Below are 25,095 nucleotides of genomic sequence, written 5' to 3' on the forward strand. Positions count from 1 at the left end.
AGGGAGGCAACATTCCATCTTACTTGTAGGGGAGGTTGTTTGTTAGTAATAGCAGGGTTATTAATAATTCTAACAGCTTTGTTCTGAATTTTGTCTAGTTGTTTTAATGCAACCTCTCCACATCCATTCCACAAGGGTGAGCAGTATTCAAGCTGAGAGCGCACGACTCTAATAAATTATAGCTAACTGCTCGTCAGTGAAGAAGTTACGGACTCTGTACAATAATCCAAGTTTCTCTGAGGCAGTTTTAGCATGTGATCTGACATGAGAGGTCCAGCTGACACTGTTAAGCGAGACACAGAGAATTTCAATACTTTTGGAGATGGGAATATTTATAGCACTGAAGGTGATATATGATTCTGGCAATACCTGTCTATTAGTAAATTGTATATATTTAGTTTTACTAGCATTAAATGAGACAAGGTTATTTTGTCCCCATTCACTGATCGTGGATAAGTCTTGATTTAAGAAGATGGCAGTACAGAGTTGAGAGTTAGATTTATCAGACTTTGTAAAAGGATGTCTGAGTGTGAATGAACTTGTGTTGAGTCATCTGCATATGAATGGATGGGATTGTGGGTGACGTAAGAGATCATTAATATGAACGAGGAACAGGGTTGGTGCCAGAACTGATCCCTGCAGCACGCTGGCATTAATTGAGTGGAATTTGGAATATACATCATCTACTTTTACTCTTATTTTTCTGATGCTGAGATATGAGGAAATCAAAGGAACAAAAGAGTTTAGCCCATAGCAAGGGAGTTTGAATAACAGGGAACGGTGCCACACTGCCGAAAGCTTTAGAAACATCCAGGGCTACTGCGTTACTGGCAGTAACTATGCAATGTCTGGTGGTAAGGCATATCAACTGGCTTGTATTGTATGAGGCAGCCAACTGGTGTCTGGGAAAACCCCGCAAAGTGCCAGCCAATGAGAACGTCTGTAACATGCCAGTGAATCGGAATTTGTTGAGGGAGCAGCCCACCCGGCACGTCAAGCCTACCATCACTGTTGCTTTCATTCTCTCGTGGATCTCATTTAGTGAGGACGTGTCTATGCACTCTGCTTATGACCATGCAGGGACAAAACCCTAGTGCTGAAACTTACTCTGTGGTCTCCCATGCCTCGCTCGTTGTTTTTGCAAAGTTTGTGGTCTCTCACCACTTCATGTACTTGTTGGTGTTCTACTGTATTGTGATTCTGAAATTACTGTGCATGTAATTACTGCCACTAGACCACACAGGTTTAAGTGCACTGTACTGTACTGCATGGTGTACAACTCTACCCTCTACTGATACCAACACTAGGTGAGTACATAGTACACTATGCACTGTATTACTGTACTGTATTTTTTGTTTCATTTTATCTTTTACTCTTGCATTATCTCACAATCTTGGCAAGTCCATTCTGTTAAAAATTATTCATAAAAATATGGAAAAATAAACTAAACTAAAGCATGAGCATTTAATGGTGTACTGATGATTAGGAAGGACGTGTTGCTCAGTACAATTATTATAACTCCCTTGCTCACAGGTATATAAATTCATCTAAGAACACATTTGCACTGGCAGAGAAGATAAAATCAAGCTGATAGAAATGAAGGAGAGCTTTGTTGGATAAAATTATGGTTCTTGCAATTCTTATGTATTTACTGCATTATCTGCAAAACAACTGAGTAGTGAGTGAGGAGGTGAAGTGACATCAGTTGTGAGGGGAATAAACTGGCAGGCTGCGGCCGTACACACAACTGTGAGCTGGGGAGGCGAGATATTTCTACTGTACAATTATTTCCTAATCATCAGTTTACCAATAAAAGCTCAAATTTTATTTGTTAGATTATTTTTCCATGCAATTTGTATGTATTTATTACCCGCAAAATAGCCATGGCGAGTGAGGGGTGGAGTGACAATGGTCAGGTGAGAAATACACTGGCAGAGCACAACTGTGAACAAGGAGTCGTGATAATTCTACTGTACACTTCCTTTCAAATCACCAGTTCACCAATAAATGCTAGAGATTTATTTCTTTAGTCTAGTTTTCCATGTTTTATGAATAATGTTTAACATGACGAACTCATTGGGGACACTGCACGTCTGGAAGACACTGCAATCGTGTGTTACGTCTATGGAGGTGTGTGTTTAAGATGAGGTTATGTTTCAAATGGAACTACTTGTGTGGCTGTGGATATGACCAGTATTGTACAGTATACGGTGTATACTGCAATGATGTAGCCTATGTATACTGGGAAGGTAACTAATCAAGCTTCCTGGTTAACTGAGAATGTACTGTACAATATTACTGTACTCTATTTGATACTCAGTTCTCACATTTTACTAATGGGAAAGTTTTTAAGATAGAGGGTTGAAACGGATGGTAAAACAATATCTGGTTCGATCCCAAATGTTGAGCCCAATGGGGGAGGGAGGGGTTACTATGCAATACCCAGCATTTAATTTTTTTCAGAGTAGGTCTTGGCTGAATTACAACATAACGGATAACAGAGTTTACTGTATGTACATTTTCAACTTACGACGGATCCATCGGAATGTAGCCCTGTTGTAAGTTGCAGACTATCTGTACTTAATCTGATGTCTTACTGTAAGCTGGGGTGAAGGCTATACCTAACCCACCCAGTTCAGAGAGTATAACAATATGGTTCAAATTTTTGCAGTATGTACAGTATTAATAATTACATCCCCTATACTCTCTGAGGAGGAGGAGGATGGACAACAAAGGGATAAGTTTAGCTCCCAGTCCACCAGGTTTACATTCAACTAAGTCTGGCACGAATATACAGTTAAGATCTGAAGTACAAAATCAGTCAAGTCTTCTCACAAGAAATGTGCATACAAATTTGCATGCACGTAATTCAGCCAGATTAAACTCAATTTAAGGCAGAGGTGGGCGAATGCCAAGAGGCGCTCAACTGCAGTGATCATCTTTGTAACTTGGGCCTTTGAGCCTGTCGTGGGGTTTTCATCTAATATCCTGGGATATAAGGCCATTCATCATCCTGGTTACCAGTTATCTCCCTTAGGTGTTACCTTCGGTACTATTTTTTCCTTCCAACCCATAACCCATAGGTGGTGGCGATCATCATCCACTCACTTGATGTATTGATGTCTAATACTTCCTTCCCCTTTCTCATTCTGTGTCCGTCCTCCTCGTCCTATTTCTCTCATTCCTTCCTGTTACTTATTCTTTTCACTTCAGGTGGTTCTACAGTGAATGACAAGCCTAACTGTTTCCAGTAATCCTGGAAACCATTTACAATGCTAGGTGGTAACCATACAACCAAATAACAAGGTGATGTGGAGCATTCTATGGCACCCCTGTTAACTGGGTGCAGATGCAAAGGCAGCATCCATCCCCAAACCAAACCTTCACACTAAGCCCCCCATCTAGCTATGGCGAGGCACTGTCAACCGCAAGGGAACATCGGTCCACTGCACAGGATGGACCTGTCAGGGTTGGACACACGTCATGTGGTGTCAGCTGACCGTACCAGGATTTGAATACTGACCCTGACGGCTACTTGAATAATGGCAAACACTCTATTCCTGTACAGCATATGCTCCTTCACTGTTCTCAAGATGATGAAGAGGATACAAACAAGTGAAATATCCAAAGGCAAAATCTTATAATTTATATCCTAATCTCTTTCCCATCTAAAGATTTGGTGAGGCGATTTCTAGAAAGCAATGAAAATATAAATGAGGAAGAACCTCCATCCTGATCTCCTTCCACACAGAAGGATATGGCAGGACCTAGAAAAAGACAACACATCAACATGGCCTGTGAAATAGGCCACATTTAACTGATTGTTTGCATCTACATAAACCAATCAGTTTCATCTCAGCTTGACCATTATTTACCACACTAGATTAAGTGTTAGCAAAGGCATATAATATGCAGTACAAACCAGTTACACAGATTTTCCTCCGCCTACTATACTTTTTACTATACTGCCATAACAAGTAGTTTAAGATCAACTATAGATTATAATGCTAGCCACAAAGAAGTGCTATGGTAATTCTGTATAGGTTTGGTATAATAGCCAATCTGCCATTAAACTACATATAAGCTGCAAAGTGGTAAAAATCTTGCCCAAGGTTAGGAGAAAATAGTACGTCAATACCTAATAACAGTAAAACCTCACTACAACGCACTTCAATAGACCGGAATTTGCTTTTAATGGAGTTGAGGAGTGGACCAGACTAAATGTCGGGAAAACTCTGATAAAGCTTGAATCAGTCCACACTGCCTGACCTCCAGGCCGGAGTGGCCATACTGTCTGTGCAGTGTGTGTTCAAGTGTTGGTTGGTGGCGGGCTGGCAGCGGCACTACTCCCCCCCCCCCCCCGGTGCTCTGCCTCAGTCTGACCCACATCATGTCCCCAAAGTCCCTGATATACTGCTCAAGGGTGACAAGTGATAAGTGAAATGTACAGACAATGCGAACATCTCGTTTGTAAGATCGGAAATAAGGTGTATAAAGTGTACAGTACAGTATTTGAAAAGTGTTTTAAGTTAAAAGTATTACACGGCATGCAAGGTACAAGCTACACCTCCAGTTCCCATCAGAGTTGCCAATTTAGTGTTCTTTTTGCTAGATCTATATTTTCACCTCTGTTTACCAGCAACTATAATCCTTTACATCTACATATATGGAATCTAATGAAGTTCTTTGAGCTTATGTAAAGTTTTTGTGATACTGAGATTTAACACTAGTCTGGCAATCAACATGATTTTTTTTTTATTCTGCGATATTCGAGCAATTTTACGTAAACAAGTTTAGCTACAATAACTTTGGACTGGCAAGTCTAGTCCATGATTCAGCTCCTGTCAGTGAACACAATCAGAAGGATGATTCACTGTTCCTTTACGATGACCCTAAAGATAATGGGTAATGATTTTTAAGGATTTGCTCTGAGGGATCCTTCACGAGGTGCTCAATGATAATAAACACTCGGCAAGGCGAAGGAAGAGTCTGGTGAGCCAAGTGAGTCGGAATGGTTATGCAAGAATATTTTTTATTATGAGTTTTATTGTATCCAAGTCTTGCTTAAATTTTACAGTGTTATGCGATAAATTATAGCTTCATTTGAGAGAAGTTAGTAGGCAAATGGGACATTGCCACGAGTTAGAAGGAACTGGTGGGGTGAAGCAGGATGGTGGCCATGACGCTTTTCATGTATGAAAATATCTTCTTGTGTGTTACATACACAAGTGAAAAAGTTACTGCATGACAGTATTGCAATACCAACTCTGACATATGGAAGTGAGGCTTGGACCTTGTTAGGGGGACACAAGTCAAGAGTGACAGCAGTGGAAATGAGTTATCTGAAAGGAGCATGTGGAGTCACATGGAGAGAGAGACTGACAAGTGAGGAAGTGAAAGAGGGCGTTAGGAAAAACACATTTAGGTGATTTAGCCATGTGGAGAGGATGGAGAGCAAGAGACTGATGAGGAAAGTGTATGAGAGTGAGGTGGAGGGGGGGGAGAGGGAGGGAGAGGCCAAGGATGAGATTGAAGGATGAAGTGGAGAAGTATATGAGATGGGAGTGTGGGCTGGGAGCAGGGCAGTGAAATGACAGGATTAAAGCATCCTGTCATTTCACTGCCCTGCTCCCAACCCACACTCCCCTCTGGCAATAGATAGACAGACAGATGGTGCATTACAAACCATATGGCCTTTACCAAGTATAAACCTTGCTAAAATTGTGTTGTGCAGCAGACTGCTTATTGTATTATATGAGAAAAATAACGGACTAAGAGGTAAATATGAGTGGATACTGCCACGAGTCAGAAGGAATACAGCTATTTACATGTACACAAATATCGCAAGTTCCGCGTGGTATGGCCAAAATCAAACAAATGCTAAACTTGGGCACCCACTATATATATATATATATATATATATATATATATATATATATATATATATATATATATATATAATACCATTTGATTACTGTGGTGAATGTATAATAAAGTACAGTACTGCAATGGTGGTGAAAACTGTTGGTGACACCACAGTGAAAAACTACTGGTATTGGAAAAATTTTGGTTTAGCTGGGGGAAGTCCAGATGTCACTTTTATCCGAGTTTCGCTTTTTTCAAAATGCCTTGGGTCCCAGTTAGTCCCTTCTAGTGAAGTTTTACTATAATTTCAACTATCAGAACTTAATATTTCTCTTACTAGAAAATCTCAAATGACTAACTAATCTTGATGCCACAAAATTTAATTAGCCTTAAAAGAGCCAAGAACGTGTCCTTGTTTACTCAAGTGTTTATTAACACTTGACTGAACTAAGCTACAACCACATCTTGAATTGTACAACATGGTTGCTTTAAATTAGATTAGCCTTATGATGGTCAAGTCTTGCCTAGAACCCTATCATCAACCCTACAACTGGCCTTCAAGTTGAAAGGAGATAATTATCTTTGGTTAAAACAAATGCACTATAATATTTACCTGAACACTTTTGCAGTTCCATTTGGTCTAATCCTCCTTCCTTCACTCTTCAAGACGTCCAAGCCCATCGTCAGGTGGTTCTCCCTCCTGCCACTTCACCCAGTCTTTCTTTAGATACTGTTCCGGTCCACAAGAGCCCAGGGCCACTCCAAGAATGCCACTGCAATGTTCAGAAATATACATTTACTACTTTTATTACAGCACATGTTGTAATGACATTGCCAAAGATTAACAATATATGCGGCAAACTGCTAAGAATGATGCTACAAATCCTTCAAAGCCAAGAAAATGGGACAAAGTTTCAACAGCCAAAATTTTAATTACCCTAGGAAAACAATGTTTACAGGGCTACAGTACAAACAGAAACCATTAATACTAGTATAAATCCACTTATAGGGACGAAAAGGGAAAATATGTTCTTTTTCAGCTAACATGACTACCCATCTGAGCAAGCTTACATGTCACAAATCATCAAGTCAGTCTATTTTTCACCTCACAATAATTTAATAAGTTTGAAAAGCTTTAAGAACGTATATAGTAAGCACAGAAACTAAAAACAGCAGCTGAAGGGACATAATTTGGAAAAACAATTGCTTATCTGATGAGGAGAGACGGCTTCACCGCATCACACCTCAAGCCGGTCTACCAGTCTTTCCAGATATTTCTCCCCCCCCCCTTTCCCTCCCGTCACGTGGTCAGTTTTCTCCCCTTCCCCCTCTTCTTCCTCCAACCCCTCCCTCCCTGTTGGCTCTCTATCCCCACTCACGAAGCCGGCTTCCTCCATCCCCCTCCCTCCCTCCACCTCCTCCATGCCCCCCTCCTTCCCTCCACCTCCTCCATCCCCCCCCTGCTTCCCTCCCTCCACCTCCTCCATGCCCCCCTCCTTCCCTCCACCTCCTCCATCCCCCCCCTGCTTCCCTCCCTCCACCTCCTCCATGCCCCCTTCCTTCCCCCCCCCTCCCTCCCTCCTTGCTTCGCTCTCTCCATCTCCTCCATTCCCGCTCCCCCCCCCCTCGCTAAAGGATGGTGTGTTGTTAAACAAGTTTAAGGAAACTGAAAATAGTTTTTAAATATAGGAAAGTAAGTACATTTCTCCCTCTCTCATTGATAATCTATTAAAAAAAATAAACGTAAACCCTAGTAATGTGGTCATTCACACAAAATTAATCCAACCCACTAAAACCCCTGCCAGTTCCCCTGTCTCATCAACTTCCATACCCTACCAAACTTTCTCACACTTTCATTTACCATACCGTATCTATCCAGCCTTCTTGGCCCACCATGCCTCCCTCCAGCTACAACTCGCTCACATTACAACCTTTACACCTCCCTATTTATATACACTCTCTCCACATAACTATATGTATCATAGCACACTCTTCAACTCTCCTGTCAAAAGACGTCCATATTCCACTTCTTCCGCAAAGCCTCATACACTCAATGAACTCTCCATACATTCTTCAAAACCTTAATATCTACATTCACAAGTCATACCAAAGTATTCCACCTACCAGACCTAACCGACTGCATAGCCTATATATTGTGATTCATTTACTAGATGCACTTCACATTGCATATCAGACAGTCAATCCAAAAGCTTTCATATTAAAAGAGCACCAAACCATACTCATATGTCCCTCCATACAAATCCTTTCAATCACCTCCATCCTGTTAGTTCCCTGGCCTCATGAACCTTTATATCTTGCTTCCCCCCCACACTCACCATATACATCCACCTTCTTGGCCTACCACAACTGCTACCAACACTCACTCACTCAATGAATTTTTCCCACAAGGCTATTTACAATCACTCACTCCATATGATCATAACATCGAAGCATATTATTCAACCCTGTTGTCAACAGATTTCCTTGCTCCACATCTTTCACAAATTACATTACAGTATATTTCATCCTATCTACTCAATGCATTCCACACACATTTCTCAAATCCCAAATGCCCACTGCCCTTCATTTTTGTACCACACCCAAGTTTCACATCCATTCATTAACGTGGGATCTAAAACACCACACCAGCCTCTTGCAGCCACCAAACAGTTTAGTATGCATGCCATTATACAACCAGTCACTTTCCACTTCTGTGCCACTCTTACAACCCACTTCCTTTGTACTTTAACCTTTCTTTTCTATTAAAGCACCCAGGTAAACTCCATCACTTCTTTGAAGTCTCCTCTTTCACCAGCACATCACCCTAGTCACCTTCTCTTAATAACACACTTTACTCTTATTTGCATCTAGTTTCAAAGCACAATGTTCACAGACATCAACAAAACTCAGCACAAATCTCCAATGCTCCTGTTCCCTATGAGCCAGCAGTATGGATGCGTTCTTTTTCATTGTACCCAGAAAGACATAATAGACACCTAGCTAGTGTACAGTGCAGCCCAAACTCCTTCCCCACTTCAGTACCAATGCAAAATACTAATCACAAACAAATTCACTAAACTCTCAATGTCATGCAGACCATCACAGCACACAAAAAATGAGTAATTACATAAATAAATAATTCATGCACCTCACTAACATATCAATCACTCAACACAACCTCAACTACAGTTCTCAGCGAGCACCAGGCTAAAATGGCAGTCTTCTGTGGTTCAATGGGTTCACGTTCACATGAGCCCATAATTACTGCACAGTGATCATCAGACCCACCTATGCTACACATCATACACTGTGCACCTTGTATCAAAAAATACATTTCATTTGAGACAGCACACCGTTCTGGCGTATAAAATCAGACAACTACTTGTATACTATTATCAATAAACTTTACCCAGAGTTTCATCATTCTGTGGCTTATTTCATGTAACACAATGACAAAGTAAGATAATACTGCAGCTCTTCATTTTTTTACAGCACTTCTTTGTGACAAGTATCATATTCCTGCCACTCTCTTGATAAAACTCAGCATTCCAGACGGAGGTGGCAGGTTAGGACCAAGTTTAAGTGAAAATAGTTTAGCCATTAAAGCTTAATGTTCCTAAAGTTGCTGTAAGGTGGAGGGCAGGCTGATTGAAAAGTCCATGAGCTTCTCTGAGGTCAAAGTCAGGAGAAAAAAAAAAAAAAATTGCCAGCTATTCCACTGCATCTATTTCACCTTAGAGTATATCTGTTACCTGTCCCCTAATGCACCTTATCAAAAGGAATCACCTATGGGTAGAGATATATAACACACTTCATTCAGCTGAGAAATATTAACCAGCATATGAAAGTGAGAAACAGAAGAGGCGAAATACAAGGTGATCTTTGGTCCTCGACTATGCAGGATGGTACTTCTTCAGAGCACATTTATAGCCTGCTGTTTTTATTGTCAATATTTGATGACTACTAAACAGAGATAACATATATCCACCACCCAGCACCTGGATTGCAAACAAGTCTTTCACCTAATATTACACAATGGGAGGGTGGGAGGAATGCTTGTGTGTGTCAAGCTTTTTCTACTGTATGTGAAAAATGTCCTCAATATGATCAAAGAACCCTGTTCTTGATCAGGCAGGAAACTGGGTAAGAATGATGTAACCCATCAATGCATATTTCCAGTACTGAAGAGGGATGCCCTTATGTAGTGGCAGAATAAGGGCAACTTCACCCAGGAGTTAACCAGGCTCATGTCAAGATATGCCTTGGTCCCTTGCTGATAACAGTACAGTAAACTCTCGATATACAGAACCCTCTTTTGATGAATTTCGGTTTAAACGAATTTTGTTCAGTAGAAGAATAGACGCTCAGGAAACACCAACTGGCACGGCATCCACACACACACACACACACTCCTCCATATCCCGCAGAACACTGCAACAATCTCTGGATGACCAGCACCGTGAGAGAAGCCATAAATAGAGCATTTATTGAGAAAAAGAGCCGTTTAGACCTAGCTGTATGTTACTGTGTAAGACTGCATGGCCGAACGACACTATACTTAATGATCTTTTGGTAAAGAATGATGCCTGGGAAATTAACAAACAGCATGGTGTTCAGCTTTAACGTCAAGGATCTGGTACCAATTTATTCATTATCTCAAGGGTGTACTGTACCTTGGACCCCCAAAAGTCTGTACTGTCACTACTCGTTTTACGTTGATTCGGTATACAATAATTCGCTATAACGATAACAGAAAAGTTCCACCCCAAAATCCGATTTACGATAAATTTCCTGCTAGAACGATATTGCCATTGGAAAATTTCATACAAGGCACCAGGTGCACGCAAGGTGACCGTCGCTTGTCTCAAGGCAAGATGGCGATCCCAGTGTGCAGAGCATTGTTTTGGTTCAATTGCTGTCCCACCACCCCTTCAAAACCCTGTCTTTTCCACTCGTTCACGTGTGCCCCCCAGCTATTGGCACCTCTCAGCCAAGCATCGTGCTACTGTAGGCCTATACAACGTTGCGCAAGTGTGTTTGTTGTGTTGTTGCAATGATTTATTGTACGTGAGTAACGCTGCCTGTATTGGTGTGATAGTGTTTGTTTTGGTCTTGGAGACAACTTGGACCAACACAGGAAGTAATTAAGGTGGGTTGTCATTTTTGTTTCAGGCTTGGGTAGGTGACTTTGGGAAGTTGAGTTGACGTAACCCCCCTTTTATAATGTGTTTTACTTCCCAATTTGCGATAAAATCGTTATACGTTAAGGTATGACCTGACGAAACCCCATCGTACAATGAGTGGTGACTAGTTATACTGTACAAAATTTAATCAATTAATGAGGGCCACACCTAAACCCTCCAGTTCAGAAAGTCTCTCCTAAGCTACAAAGATTTGTTTGGAGGCTGAATGATTAAAATGAAAACACAAAAATCCCTCAGTTATCACTCATAGTGCGAGAAAACGAAAGCACAAAACCTATGGGATTTACTGGTACCGGGCACCCCACTTGTAAACCCAAACTATCCACTTTACAACAGTTTAGACCCACTAAATACATACCTACTGTTAAGTATCAGAAACATGCAAAAGCATGGTTAGGTTAACAGAAAATGATGAAGAGGGCACAATAAGGAAGAAACATATCCTGCCTTGATTAGAGGCTGAGCAGTGATCCTCTCTTTGGGTTAGTGGTAACTTGCGAGCGTTTGAAGCACAAGGGCCTAAGATCAAACCTTGGCCAGACCAGTGATTAATTTGTAAAATTTCATTTCGGTTATTACAATGGTTGGCAACGGTCTGGGATGTGAAGCAAAGCTTGGAGGGCAATGTTGCTGTTGGTTAGCTGGCAGCATCCTTGGCCTTACATCCCAGGGATGAGCTGTTCGGTGTGGTATGCAGTGTCCCCAATGGTGGCCACTGATGCTACGGTACGTGTGTTCGAAACTCACCAAATTAATCACCAAGGGGAGAAAACAGTGATGTAATGGGATCTATAGAATCCCGCATTGCTCAGAGGCAAAGCAGGAATCCTCTCTTTGGCTCAGCGGTAACATGCCCGCGTCTGAAGCATGAGGGCTTGAGATCAAATCTCGGTCAGAACAGTGATTAATTTAAGTTTCATTTTGGTTATTACACAAAGACCTGAGATAGGCTTGAGGTAAGGGGTTCTGAGACTTGGTTGTGAAGAGTTAGTGGTCTCCACCACCTGGGATTAACTCCTCAAGCAGGGCCTCATCTCTGAATCCCTCAAAGCCATCAGAAACCACAGATTTTGCACCATCACTGTCAACAGAAATCAGCTCAGGTGCATGAAATTTTTTTTTGGCCTAATCATGCAGGATATGGCTGGACTGCAGATTTCCATTTGCAGAAAAGAATTCATCTATACCCATGGGATCACTGTGCTGTATATATGGTACATCACTGAAGAAAAAGGAAATGATACTGGGTCACAAAACCAGTAACTGGGCTTGCACACTTCCAGGCAGGGAACTCAACCATATTCACATAATCATTTTCCATGCTGAGATTACACACACACACACACACACACACATACACAATCTTCTACACAACAACAGTCCATTTCCTGAGGTTGGCTGGACTTACTACCAGTAACCTTGCATGGAAGTTGGCCTTGAAGGAAAACCCCAAATTCAAATCTAAGCCAATCTAAACAATGGTAATTTTAACATAAATGCCATACATGTTGTTGTAATGTTAAGAGCAAGGATGACAACACAGCCATTATCACCCTCCTGAAGAACAGTGTTCAGTTCATGGTACTGATGGATCAAAGACATCCACAGCTCCTCAGGAAAGACACAGTAAATGCATAAGGCAGTGGTCTGTTAAGGGGGGGATGGGGGATCTATGTTCAGACAGCAAAGTTTGAAGGGTGAGTGTAGTGACAGCAGCCCAGAATGTGGACCGAAGAATCTTCTTGTGGGTATAAAGTCACGCAATCAAAGAAAAGACCCTATGCACATCCTCTGTCAAACATGGGAGGTCCTAGATTGTTGTGTTTTTGCAATGGTGGTGGGATAATTGGCAAGGCTGCCACTTTACCTTGGCAGTGTGCAGGTGAACAGTTTGCTGCAATGGTAAGCCAAAACAGACCCGATTCAAAAACCAAAGATGATACTCATATGGACATGCCAAGTAAAGATGCTTCTGATATATATGATGAGAGGGAGAAGCAATCCAACACAAGTACTGTAACTAATAATCTGAAGACAACCATATGGTAGACAGAGTGTCCTGTAACTGCTGTCATAAATGGGCAAAAATATTAAGGAGGGAGGAACCCATCCAATAAAGTTTAACTGCTTGAGGAAGAAGGGTCACCATCCAGTCCAATGCTGAACTGACATCATGGAAAGTTGGTGCAGGCAATGGGGACTGAAGATGAGAGGGAGGACGGTGGGATACTGGACAAGGTGTGAAGGCAGTTTACAGCTCTCCATAGCAACTGCCTAATCCAGAAGCTCACTGTCCGAGATCTGGACAACTTGTGGTGGAGGTGGTTGCCACCACACTGATGGTCACAGGAAGTCATAGAGCACAATGGGCAAGGTAGGGGTTGGGTCAGTTGTCACTGACAGTGTAAGTGTCCAGATGCAAGTCCATGTCACCATCCCAAAGTAGTGGAAAGTAGCAACTGGATAAGGTCATACAGGTCATTAATGAGCCCGCTAAGAGAGCAAGGGCAGATAAAACTGATGGTTCATTCACCAATCTGACAATGAAGGCTACTAGAGAACTGTGGGGGTTGGTAAACAACCAACCACCCAGTTAGTTCAACTATGTTTACCCACCAACTCATGGCCACCAATTTCTTCCCCCTGCCAAGCAGAAAAAGTCCTCTACAATGACAAAGGAGCCCTGGCAGTGCTGGATAAGAGGACCTGGGGCAGTATGTCGAGATGGGAGAGTCATGCCCATAGCGGCCCTCTCTGAATCATCAGAGACCAATATCAGGCCAGTGACTGGGGCCATGTCCACTCGCAAGAGCTCAACACCCAGAATGCAGATCATGTGGTGTGAGTGAAAGAGAAGAAAGTACATAAGGACGCAGACAGTATTTCATCAGCAATTTGCCACCAACGGCACAAAGGGTAAATGGAGTGATGTGGTCAGGATGTGAGAGCATCATGAGGCATGCCCTATAAAGAATCTAGTCAGAAGGATGTCAGATCAGGACCATGAGGGTGTACTGGAGGAGTCCAGGGTGGGTGGATCTAGCACCTGGAAAATCACTTGCTCTCTCCACATATACTAAATGAAGTACAGTATCTGTGACAGAAAAGTCAATGACCCCTTCCCCCAAATCAATCCATTAGTGTACAGGGGAGAAAAAAAAAAAAAAAAGACGCTAGTGTTACAGATGATCTTAGCAGCAGCCAGTACCATTCTTGGTTCAACAACATAATTATTAATCCAGTTATTCTGTACGTGTTCTATAACTGAAACTCATCAGTGCAGTTACAGTATATACGGTACCTCTTCTTATGACACTTGTCGGAAATCAGTAATACAGGCGGGTCCCATGATACGGGTGGTGTGCGTTAACAGTGGACTGCTTGAACAGCGGATACTCAAGCAGTATATCAGATTTAGTATCTAAAAAAAAAAAAACTTGGGTAACAGAGTACATAACTTTTGGGAAAAATAGAACTGACCCTGCTTACATCACCCAATTAGGGTATAAACTGCCCATTCTCATATCAGTAGATTCATGTACTGTACAGCGGATGCTTGCATAATGGGACCAGCCTGTAATGGAGATACAGTAGACCTGCTCTATACTGGATCAACTGGAGAAAAGTCAGATCTGATGAAGTCAATAAACTAGTAAGTTAAATGGTCCCCCTGAGGTGGGAGTTCAAGCACATGATAAAAAATAAGTTAGTGAAATAGCATATTCTAATATTAATAATGAAGGCTATACCCATTTTACATTTATATGGCCCATAACTTCACACCCTTGTCTTAGCACTTCTTCAAGACAAGCTCAAGCGGGTGGACAAAACCACTGCCAGCTTTGGTCACTGCATTCTGAGCCACCCCACATGAGGGATGTGATCCAGTTTGATTCCACAGGCCAGAGTTATTGGATGGTATTTACTGTATGTAATGGTTTGTCCAGGGACCTCAAAATGTTTGCTATATTCTACATATATCTGGTCTAGCAGGGTACAGTAAAGTGGGGGTATACTGTACGGCATTTGACTAGCCAGTTGGTGGACAATGTGTCACATGACATACTTCAGTCAATCCTTGGCTGAGGTGTTGCCTGTCAGTTTCACCAGGGCCTCTGAGTAACATCTGCTCTCCCATTCCTGCTCATGTTTTTTCCAGAATTTGTCGCTGATAACTAAAGTCGGCATTTGTTTTGGATAGTACTGAATTTTTCAAGGGTCTACGTTATGTTAGGTGGGATCAGAATAAGTTAATGTCTAAAACAGCTTGCAATTTATTCATTTCTGGGTGGGTGGGTGTAATAACCGAACTGAAACTTAACAAATTAATCACACTGTCCTGTCCGAAATTCTATCTCAGGCTCTCGCGCATCATACGCGCACACATTACCACGGAGCCAAAGAGTGGATTCCCACATTGGCTCTAAGCAACACAGGCTTTTATACACCCCATTACATCACTCTTTTCTCCCCTTGGTGATTAAATTGGTCAGTTTCGAACACATGTGGTAGCATAGTACTGGAGGCCACCATTACGGGTGCTGTGGACCACACCATACAGCTCACCCCCAGGATTAAGGCTGTCAACATCATCATTGCCCTCAAGGCCTTGCTTCACATCCCACACTGCTGCCAACCAATGTAATAACCCAAATGAAAATTAACCACTTGTCTGGCCCTCGCACTGGACACGCGCGCACGTTACCACTGAGCCAAAGAGAGGATCCCCACTTTGCCTCTAAGCAACATGGGCTTTTATACACCCCATTACATGGGAATAGTACTGTATCTCAAAAACTGTTAATTTCCAACAGAAATATCAAAATCAAATGACTTGAAATTAAAAAAAATCACCAAGTTGTGGATGGACTGAAACGAGAAATATTACCCAGCAGCCTCCTGACATGACACTACACGTGAAGTAGCCTAACTGGGGATGTAAAAAAAAAAAAAAAAAAAAAAAAAAATCTAACTGGGATGCTTCACTCTCCAGTGTCTAAAAGTCATCTTACGGCATAGAAGCTCCTACCTGATCATGGCTGGTGAAGACTGAGCTTGAAATTCATATTTTAAAAGGGCAATTTGTTGATGCATGTCCATTTTTGAGTTGGACAGCTGCAGTTATTGGCTTTCTAAAATAACACCAAGTACCGTAAGTAAAAAATTAGAAAGAGAATGGAACAGACATAAAAATAAAAAACTACTTGCTAGCTGCACACTGGCTGTGCTGGTGCTCCATGGCATTATGCTTGCAAGGCTAATTCTTAAAATGTAAACACAGAATGAGTGTGCCGGCCACCATTAACCCCTTAACCGCGGGTGTCATTCCAGAATGACGGCGACAAAACTGGACCAAACCGCGGGTGGCATTCTGGAATGATCGTGAATATTTTGAACACCGCGCGTTTTCCCGGTGCGCAAATATTCTCACGCAAGAGTAGCTGTCGAGTTCTTTCACGCCAGCCATCCCACACCTCCCTCCTCCAACCCCGAGGGGACCCCCCCCACCCCTGCCCTGACCCGCGTCAGTCAGTATCTGTCCAGCTCTGTGCGTGATAATGGCGCTCCGTCCCGACTCATCGTCGCTCGCTTCCTCCTCTACAATGTTTAGTGCTAGTGTTCCCTCTACCTCTACACCGGTAAAGGAACTGCCGACGGCGAGGCAGAAGGGTTGAGCACTCCTGAAATTAGAACTGAGCTGGACAAAACAGTAAGTACTACTCTTGATTGTGGCAGTGAAAGTGACACACTCACAGCAAGCAGTGATGATTTGGCAGTGATTGGTGGTGAACCATTTTCCATTGATAGTGACAGTGATGAAAGTGATCGTGTTGGTTCCCCCCCACCACCCCCAACTTACTCTGGGAAAGGAAAGGCTCCTATGGGCAAATCTGGTATTGCACGTGGGAAGGGGAGTGAAGCGCAGGCTCACGTCTCCCACACCAGGCCCTAGTACGCATTTCCCATCAATTTCCAATTCCCCTAGCCCAATTGCCCGCACATCATCATCATCATCATATGTCGTACCCTCTCCTCAGTCTACATCATCTGAGGAGTACGAATTACCAAAGCCTGCAAAGCGAGGGAAGGCAGGCCGTGCAGGCCGTGCAGGCAGGCCTAGAACAAAGGGGATGCGTGGCAGTTGGAGGGCAAAGCTGGGCGATAAGCGAGGCGATAAGCGAGGTGATAAGCGGGGTAGAAAGGGTCAAGTTTCACCACGCACCAGGTCAGAAACCCCCGCCTGCCCCCGCTCAGTTCCCTCACCCGCGCCACCCCCACCGCCCCCGCACTCACCCCCCTCCCCGTTGCCTCCTGCCTCACCCACCTCCCGCTTGCCTCCTGCCTCACCCATTGCCTCTACATCAGCTCCTTCTCACGGGGAAACGAGTGAAATGCAACCTGCCCCTGCCACTGAACCACGCACAGGGCAAGTTGATGCATTTGTTTGGACTGACGGTGGAGATTTCCAGCCACACAATCCACCGTTTGATATGACAAATGCTGGAATACAGCCTGCCTTCCCATGCAACGCAGGTGATGAGTTTGTTGATTACTTCCTGGCCTTCCTTGATGATGAAATTGTGCAGCATGTCAGCGATGAGACCAATAGGTATGCAACTCAGTGTGCAGCACAAGGGCTGGGACCTATTGGCTCACCAAAGCAAGTGTCGTGGTTGCCTGTCGGGATCAGAGAGCTGTATGTTTTTTTTGCACTCATGTTTTTGATGCCCCATATAAAGAGACATGAGTTGGAGGAGTACTGGCTCGTGGATGACATAACTACTATCCCCATATTCGGGAAGTATATGTCACGGATCGGTTCCGACAGCTGCTTGGATACCTGCACTTCGCTGATAATGACAACCCGTCCCAAACTGACCCTTTGTGGAAAGTGAGGGATTTCCTCAACAAGATTAGGGATCGATTTATGCGATTTTTCAGGCCTATGCAGAAAGTCGTCATAGACGAGTCTCTGGTATTGTTCAGAGGACGTCTCAAATTCAGGCAGTACATCCCCAGCAAACGCCACCGCTTTGGGATAAAGTTCTTTGTGCTGTGTGACTGTGAGACGGGGTATATAATGGATTTTGTCATTTACTCAGCTAGCATAATGGATGTGAACAGGAAAGACCCCCTTGGCTTCTCTGGCTCCGTTGTAAAAGTGCTGATGGAGAGGTATTTTGGTGGTAATCATGTGCTGTACACAGACAATTATTACACAGCATCGAAACTCTCCAAATACCTTGCTGAACACGGCATTGGCACTGTTGGCACTGTACGGAGCTATAGGAAAGAGTGGCCTAGTTTCCCCGAAGCATCATCATCATCCAGGGGAGATGTTCACCTGAAGAAGTCAGAAAAGCTTCTTGCGATCAGGTGGCATGACAAGAAGGTTGTCAATATGATCAGCACCATCCACAAGGGGGAAATGAAGAGAACTGGGAAGGTCAGCTACAGGACGGGAGAGCCAATCATGAAGCCTGATGCCGTCATTGATTATAATGTAAATATGAGACTCATTGATAAGTCTGATATGATGATTGGCGAAATAGACTGTCTCAGGAGAAACACCCGATGGTACAGGAAGGCTTGCCTGCACATGCTCGATATGTGCATGCTCAATGCCTTCATTCTTTACAAGACACAAGTCGGGGGCATAAGGCAACCATCACTGAGACAGTTTTCCAAGACTGTCGTTCAGCAGCTACTTGAACAATTTGGTCAGGTGACGGCATTGATCCCGAGGCGACACTCTGACACACAACCTGACCGTCTTGAGTGCCGCAATTACATGAGCCGGCACCAGCTTGTGAAATTGCCTCCTAAAGCAGGCGGCAGGTTGTCACAGGGCCGCTGCAGAGTATGTTCAACCACCACACGAAGGCCTACGACGAGAAAAATGAGCACACACCAGTGCCTTGAATGCCAAGTCGCTCTATGTGTAACTCCGTGCTTTGCCGAGTACCACTCTCTGAGTAAATACTGAAAGTGACAGTGATATATAGTGATGCGACAGTGACGTGCTTTGCCAATAATTGTATAATGGATAATGTAGTAATAAGGGATATTTTGCCTAGAAAATAAAGGAAATATTGGCCAGTATAATAAGTGATATTGTAATAAGAGAATCTGCGGCACTTGTGGAATTCTGCGGCACTTACGTAATTCTGTGATGCGCCAGTGACGCAATATAGTAATAAGTGCATTGTAAATATAATGTACATTGCCCATATTATATGTAAAATAATATTAGAAGTTAGAAAGAATGAAAAGATCGCAGGAAACGTCAGTGAGCGGGTGCCGCCGCAGTGAAGTGAGGCACAGCCGCAGTGAAGAGCGGGCGCAGCCGCAGGGAAGTGCCTTTTACCTACCTCAGTGAACACAGAGTGGGTGTTTATCGTATGTACAGTGTTCATATATGTTTATATTACTATTATGAGAGAGTGGTTGGCATTTGGTACTGGTGTGTGGGGCGTAAAATAGTTATTTCACACCCCTCACTTCTAACGGCTCTCCCCGTCCTGTGAAAGTCAACGACGTCATGAAACCTACATCAATGGAAAGCTGAAGGTTTGTACTTTCTAATGGTACCTTATTTTTTTCTCTAGCTTTATTCTGTGCAGAGTTATTAAGGTTTAAAGGTTTGTTTACATTTGGCTGAAACCCCCGCGGGAGAGGACAGTCAGACCAAAACAATACCCGCGGTTAAGGGGTTAAGAAATGTCTATGGAACTCCTGAACCTGTAGAATAGCTAAAATATTGCTGAATGATGTGTTCCGTCATTTAGAAACAATATATATTGACATTAACCAATACAATGAAGTAAAAGGAATAGAAAAATACGATGCAGGTCCCACTCTTCACTGTTGTTGATGTACTTCTCCGTGTTTGCCCACTGATTTGCACGTCTTCATATCCTTAAGCATGTAATCCTGAAGGGATTAAGTGCCTGGAAATGGATTTTGAGATCTCTCCGAAATTATACCGTTACTCAGGATATGGCTTACCTCACTATGTATACGGATGCAGCAGGATTTATTTGCGCCACAAGCTTCCACTACCCTAGGCCTGGGGACGAATGTCCTTCTTCTTCTTGGTTGTTAGAAGGGGTTCAGACAGGAGACACTGCTGTACCGTAGCCCTCTCGTTGTATTGCGTGCATGTACAGTAATTAAGGTAGGAAACTAGCCCCGCCGCTCGCAGGTATGCAAAGGTATGGCAAAGTACTCTCCACGGACCGTCGAACGTCTTCCCAGACCTTTTGCTTTCCATGGTGCTAGTAGGAGGATTTACTACCCTTTGAGGTGCGGCCGCGAGTTCTTCATAATTCCAGTTAAATCCCTTTTGTATTTTGACCTTCAAGTCTGATTGTAATATACTAGGTCTATTCACATCACGCTTTTATTCATTATACATAAGTTACTGCTATGGGTGGGTTTACACTTGGCGAACGAACGTGAACATACTGTACACTAGCGAACGCCGAAGGTGAACGTAATCGAACTAGATGAAACCTCATGAATGTTCGACTGAGTTTCTGTAGATCATCTTTTCCTAAAAAAGCCTATGGATGAGACAATTTCATGGACGACAACTTCTACCACGGTCTCTTGACTGTTTGTTCACATTCGTTTCCGATTTCCGGGGGGTGGGGGGGAGCATGACTTATTCAGAGACGTAGAATGGGCCACTGCCGAGAGAAGTGAGCTGATACACATAAACTTGAATGAGGTACAGTACGCAAACGGCAAATTATTGGTAGCACGACTCGAGAACGTAAAAAACGCAGCGACATTCACACTTGGCGCTCGTTTTGAAAGCTGTGCAGGATCAACTTAAATTTCCTTATATGTTTTCTTTGTTTCAGTTTTCTTATTGCTATATAACTTAATTTTCAAAGTAGATGTGTATTTCGGGGGTAGATATAGGTTTAACTTCGCATTTCTTCAGGATTTCCTTATTTGTAGGGACTAGAGTCTACGCCCATGCCTAGGATCAAAAGTTTTTTTTCTCTCTCTCTCTCTCTTTGACGGTACTGTGAAGAGTGAATAAACAAATCAGATGAATGAATGGGTGAGGGGAGGCCATATAAATAAAGAGTAAAATGTGGAAGTTTTTTTCTTTTTTTTTAGCAGAGACTGGGCTATTTTGCGGGGGCTGGGCGCGTTGATCTCAGCTGATTGCGATGAAAGGCGAAACGACGAGTGTGGCGGCATTTGTGACGAGGCGAAACGGGGTCCTCGCGTTTATGGGCTAACACTGTAAACCGAGAAGCGAAGCGAAGTAGGGCGAGTTAATTATGTGACTAGGAATCTTTTCAGCAGGTGAAGCAGATAAGACAAAGAGAATAAAGGCGGCAGCATCCAGTCCTTGTGCCCCAGTGCTTACCCTCACATGTAGGCCTACACATACCTCGAAACATTCATGTGGTCATGGAGGTTGGTGTATTTTTTCAACACAAACCACAATACTAGTCTTTAGTCTTAATTACTATTTTTTTTTATTTTAATATAGTTGTTTTCAAAGTTTCACTGTTGATTACTGTACCTGATTGTTTTGGGAGTGGAGAAACGCCCCATACCCTAGTACAGTATATCACTCAGTTTTTAAAAAATATCAAAATTAGGAAGGGTTTTGAAGAACAAGGAAAATGTGGCATAAACATAAACATATGGTTAAATCTGTGGAATGGGTAAATGTTTGCAAAGCCATTACTCCGGATTCCTTCAGAATTTTAATGTGAATCAACTGCACAGTTTAACTTATGTGAGGGTTCATCTGCAAATTAAAAATAGGCAAGATACTGTGGGGCCTTTAGTGTGGGTTTAAGGTTTTGTAAACATTAACCCCATCAAGCTTTTTTTTTTCTTTTCCCTTAATGATGAAAAGATCCAAATGAATTTCATGCCATTTTAGGCATTAACCAACGAAAATGCCACTTAATCCGACCTAAATCCATGTCATTCTAGCCCAACCAAGCCCGATTTCCAATCTTACACCAAGTCATCGGTGGAGTCCATCATGACTTATTTCAATTTGAAAACACGCAACAGACTGGCATCCAGCCCAGCCCACTGGTTGGCTGAATCAGAACCATAATGCACACAAACTTAAGGAAACCACCAGCACAGGCAAACATTAGACCTCACCATTATCATGCTTAGTTTTAACTTGCAGCTGAAATGTCAGAGGAAAGTTGACTCAGAGTTGTGCAACAAATTCATTCACGTATTTCCTGGGAATCTGGCGTTAAGGTTGTGTTAACATTATTTGAGAAATGTCACATGAATACTGTAGGCCATATATAAAGGAAAAATGAATTGAAGTAGGGTATAAATTTGTGAGATGACTTCACTGCTTTGTCCCTTGTTTTTTTAAGACTAATTAATGCTTTTCATGGTGGTGTTAATTTAGTCTGTGAAAATTTGTCATGTTCGAATGGTATCCCACTGAACCCATCCCTCAAAAGTGATAATCATATATATATATATATATATATATATAAAGAGGCTCAAAATGTAGCAACAAAAAAAACTGTCACACCATCATTGTATCCTAAACAAAGCATATTGCCAAACCACTGAACATAATGTGATAAAAGCCATCTGACCAAACCAAAGCACTTAACCTAAAAAAAAGTATCCAATAATTTAGAGTTGGCAACAGTAAGCTGAAAAGGATGTCATCACTGAGAAGAAGCGCTAAGGTCGATACTGTATTTTTAATTTTATCTTTGCCATCTTCTGACAGTTATGGTTAGCACAGGTGACTTTTCAAACTAGAAGAAGGTGAGATATAACCTTAATAAACCCCATGAATACAAAAACTCAATACAGTATTAAGTTCAGTGAAACATATAATGCCATCAAGAACACAGTTAGTTCTCATCTTACAACCATTCACATTTACGATGAAGACCCCATAGAGCCATCACAAGTACTTTGGAGTTGCATCTGACAGCAGTCATAGTTGTAAGCAGGAAGCCAGGTAGCATTCCTGAGGCTTGCTCACTAGCACAAAATAAAGAGGATGGTATAGCAAGGAAATCAAGATAAAATAAAACCAATATGATGACTGGAGAGATAGAGACTAGTACGAGACTCTATGATAAACTATGCAGAAAAAAGAAAAACAACATTATTGAGAACAGCAGATTTTAAGATCTATATGAGAAACGAAAGGAAGAACCTGAAACAAATGATAAAAGATGCAGTCACTAATCATGAAAAGAAAAATACAAGTGAAATGATGTGTAACTAAAATAAAACAAGCAAGCAATGGGATAATATAAGGAAACTATCAGGAGAGTTCAGTAAGAAAACAGAAATTACACCCTAACCCAGATGGCAGTACAGGTATCATAGGTATATCTGACCAACCCAAGAACCTAAACAGCAAACTCTATGCCTGGTTTCAAGGCTTTCAAAGATCATGTGACAATGTTGTTAGGTGGCAGTGTTACAGGTTTTAAGTTAAAGCCCATCATCGCCTATCATAGAGAAAACTCTAGGGCATTTAAAAACATAAACAAACATTATAAACTTTAGAAGTGTTTGGACATGTGTGACTTTATAATTTGTACTGTACCAGTATACCTGACTTCTGACACTGTATTCTGTATGCATTTTCAGCTTGTCGGAACATGACCTTGCCGTAAGTCGAGGACTATCTGTATATTAAAATAGTGTTACTGGCATTCAAGGAGTTAAAGCATCTGCCTGCATATATACTATATGGTTTAAAAAAAAAAAAAAAAAAGCCCAATCTTGCCATTTTGCAGTTTATTTCTCATAGGTCAGTTGAAGAAAAAACAATACTGCAGCTTTATATCCTTTCCATAGCACTTCATTGTGACTGAGATCATATATTACTGTTAATCTATACTGTATTTACAGCTCAGCATTTGCACGGAACAATGGCAGTTTTAGGCCAAATTTAAAGGGTAAAAGTAGCATATGTAGTACAGTATAGACTAAGTTAAACACACTATGCATCATTAGAATGAACAGGTTAAATGAAGGTTAGTTACTTTTTGTGTGCTACAGTAGCTTGCTTATTTTCTCCTGAGAGAACCGAACCATTCACAACTTAAGCTGTGATTACATGAAGTTTAGTGAGCCTTAGTTACGAGGTATGAATGAGTCTCCATGATTACTGTACTGTTTTTACTCTAACAAGTATATGATGATGATGATGAAACAAATTTGGGCTTCCAGTACTGCTGCTGACTGCACTCTGTAATGTGGGATGCAGATTGGCTGTACCATACAACAACACAAGTTCCAGAGTGACCATACAGAAGTAGGGGCCTATGTTCTACTTTGTGTTACAAGGTTGAAGCCTATGGTTCTTAAAATACATCTGCTACTGTGACCTTTGCATAAATGTTAACCTTGTCTTTGTCCACAGTTGCCCAATGGTCATATGCACCTGCGCCCCAAGAAGAGGAAAAGAATTGGTTATATTACTGATGAAAGAGCACCTGTCATGTCCACCTCTGACATAATGGAATACCTTTCATCTGAGGTATGGTACTTCCCCACCCCCCCTAAAGTTCCACTGCCACCTGTAAATATGAAAGTTTCACCCCAGTTTATAAACAGTTGTATAAAAAAATTATTGATATTTTGGACTGCCTCACTGATATATACTGGCAACAAGAATTTATTGTACTGTGCTGTTGGAGAGGGGTACTATTGATAGTCCTCCCACTCTTGTATGTTCTCCATCTTTATTTTATGGATCATACCTCACTAAGTGCTTAGGTGGAAGAAGAAGGGCAGGATGAAGGATGAAGATGATTTATGTTGTTAAAAAAAAAAAAAAAAAAAAAAAAAAAAAAAAAAAAATCTTCTCATCCTATTTTCTGGATTGTATCTCACCCAGGTTTTAGGGGAAGGGGGGAAAGGTCAGTGATGATTACAAAGTGTATATTGATTATTATGATTTCTGTCACATCTGTCTATCTATTGCCAGATGCCTAAATCCCATAAGGGGTGACCACAAATGTATCACCTCCATGTT

This window comes from Coenobita brevimanus, chromosome 39 (assembly GCF_032717465.1).
Source record: "Coenobita brevimanus isolate Jiangsu-jjx chromosome 39, ASM3271746v2, whole genome shotgun sequence".
In the NCBI taxonomy this organism is placed as follows: Eukaryota; Metazoa; Arthropoda; class Malacostraca; order Decapoda; family Coenobitidae; genus Coenobita; species Coenobita brevimanus.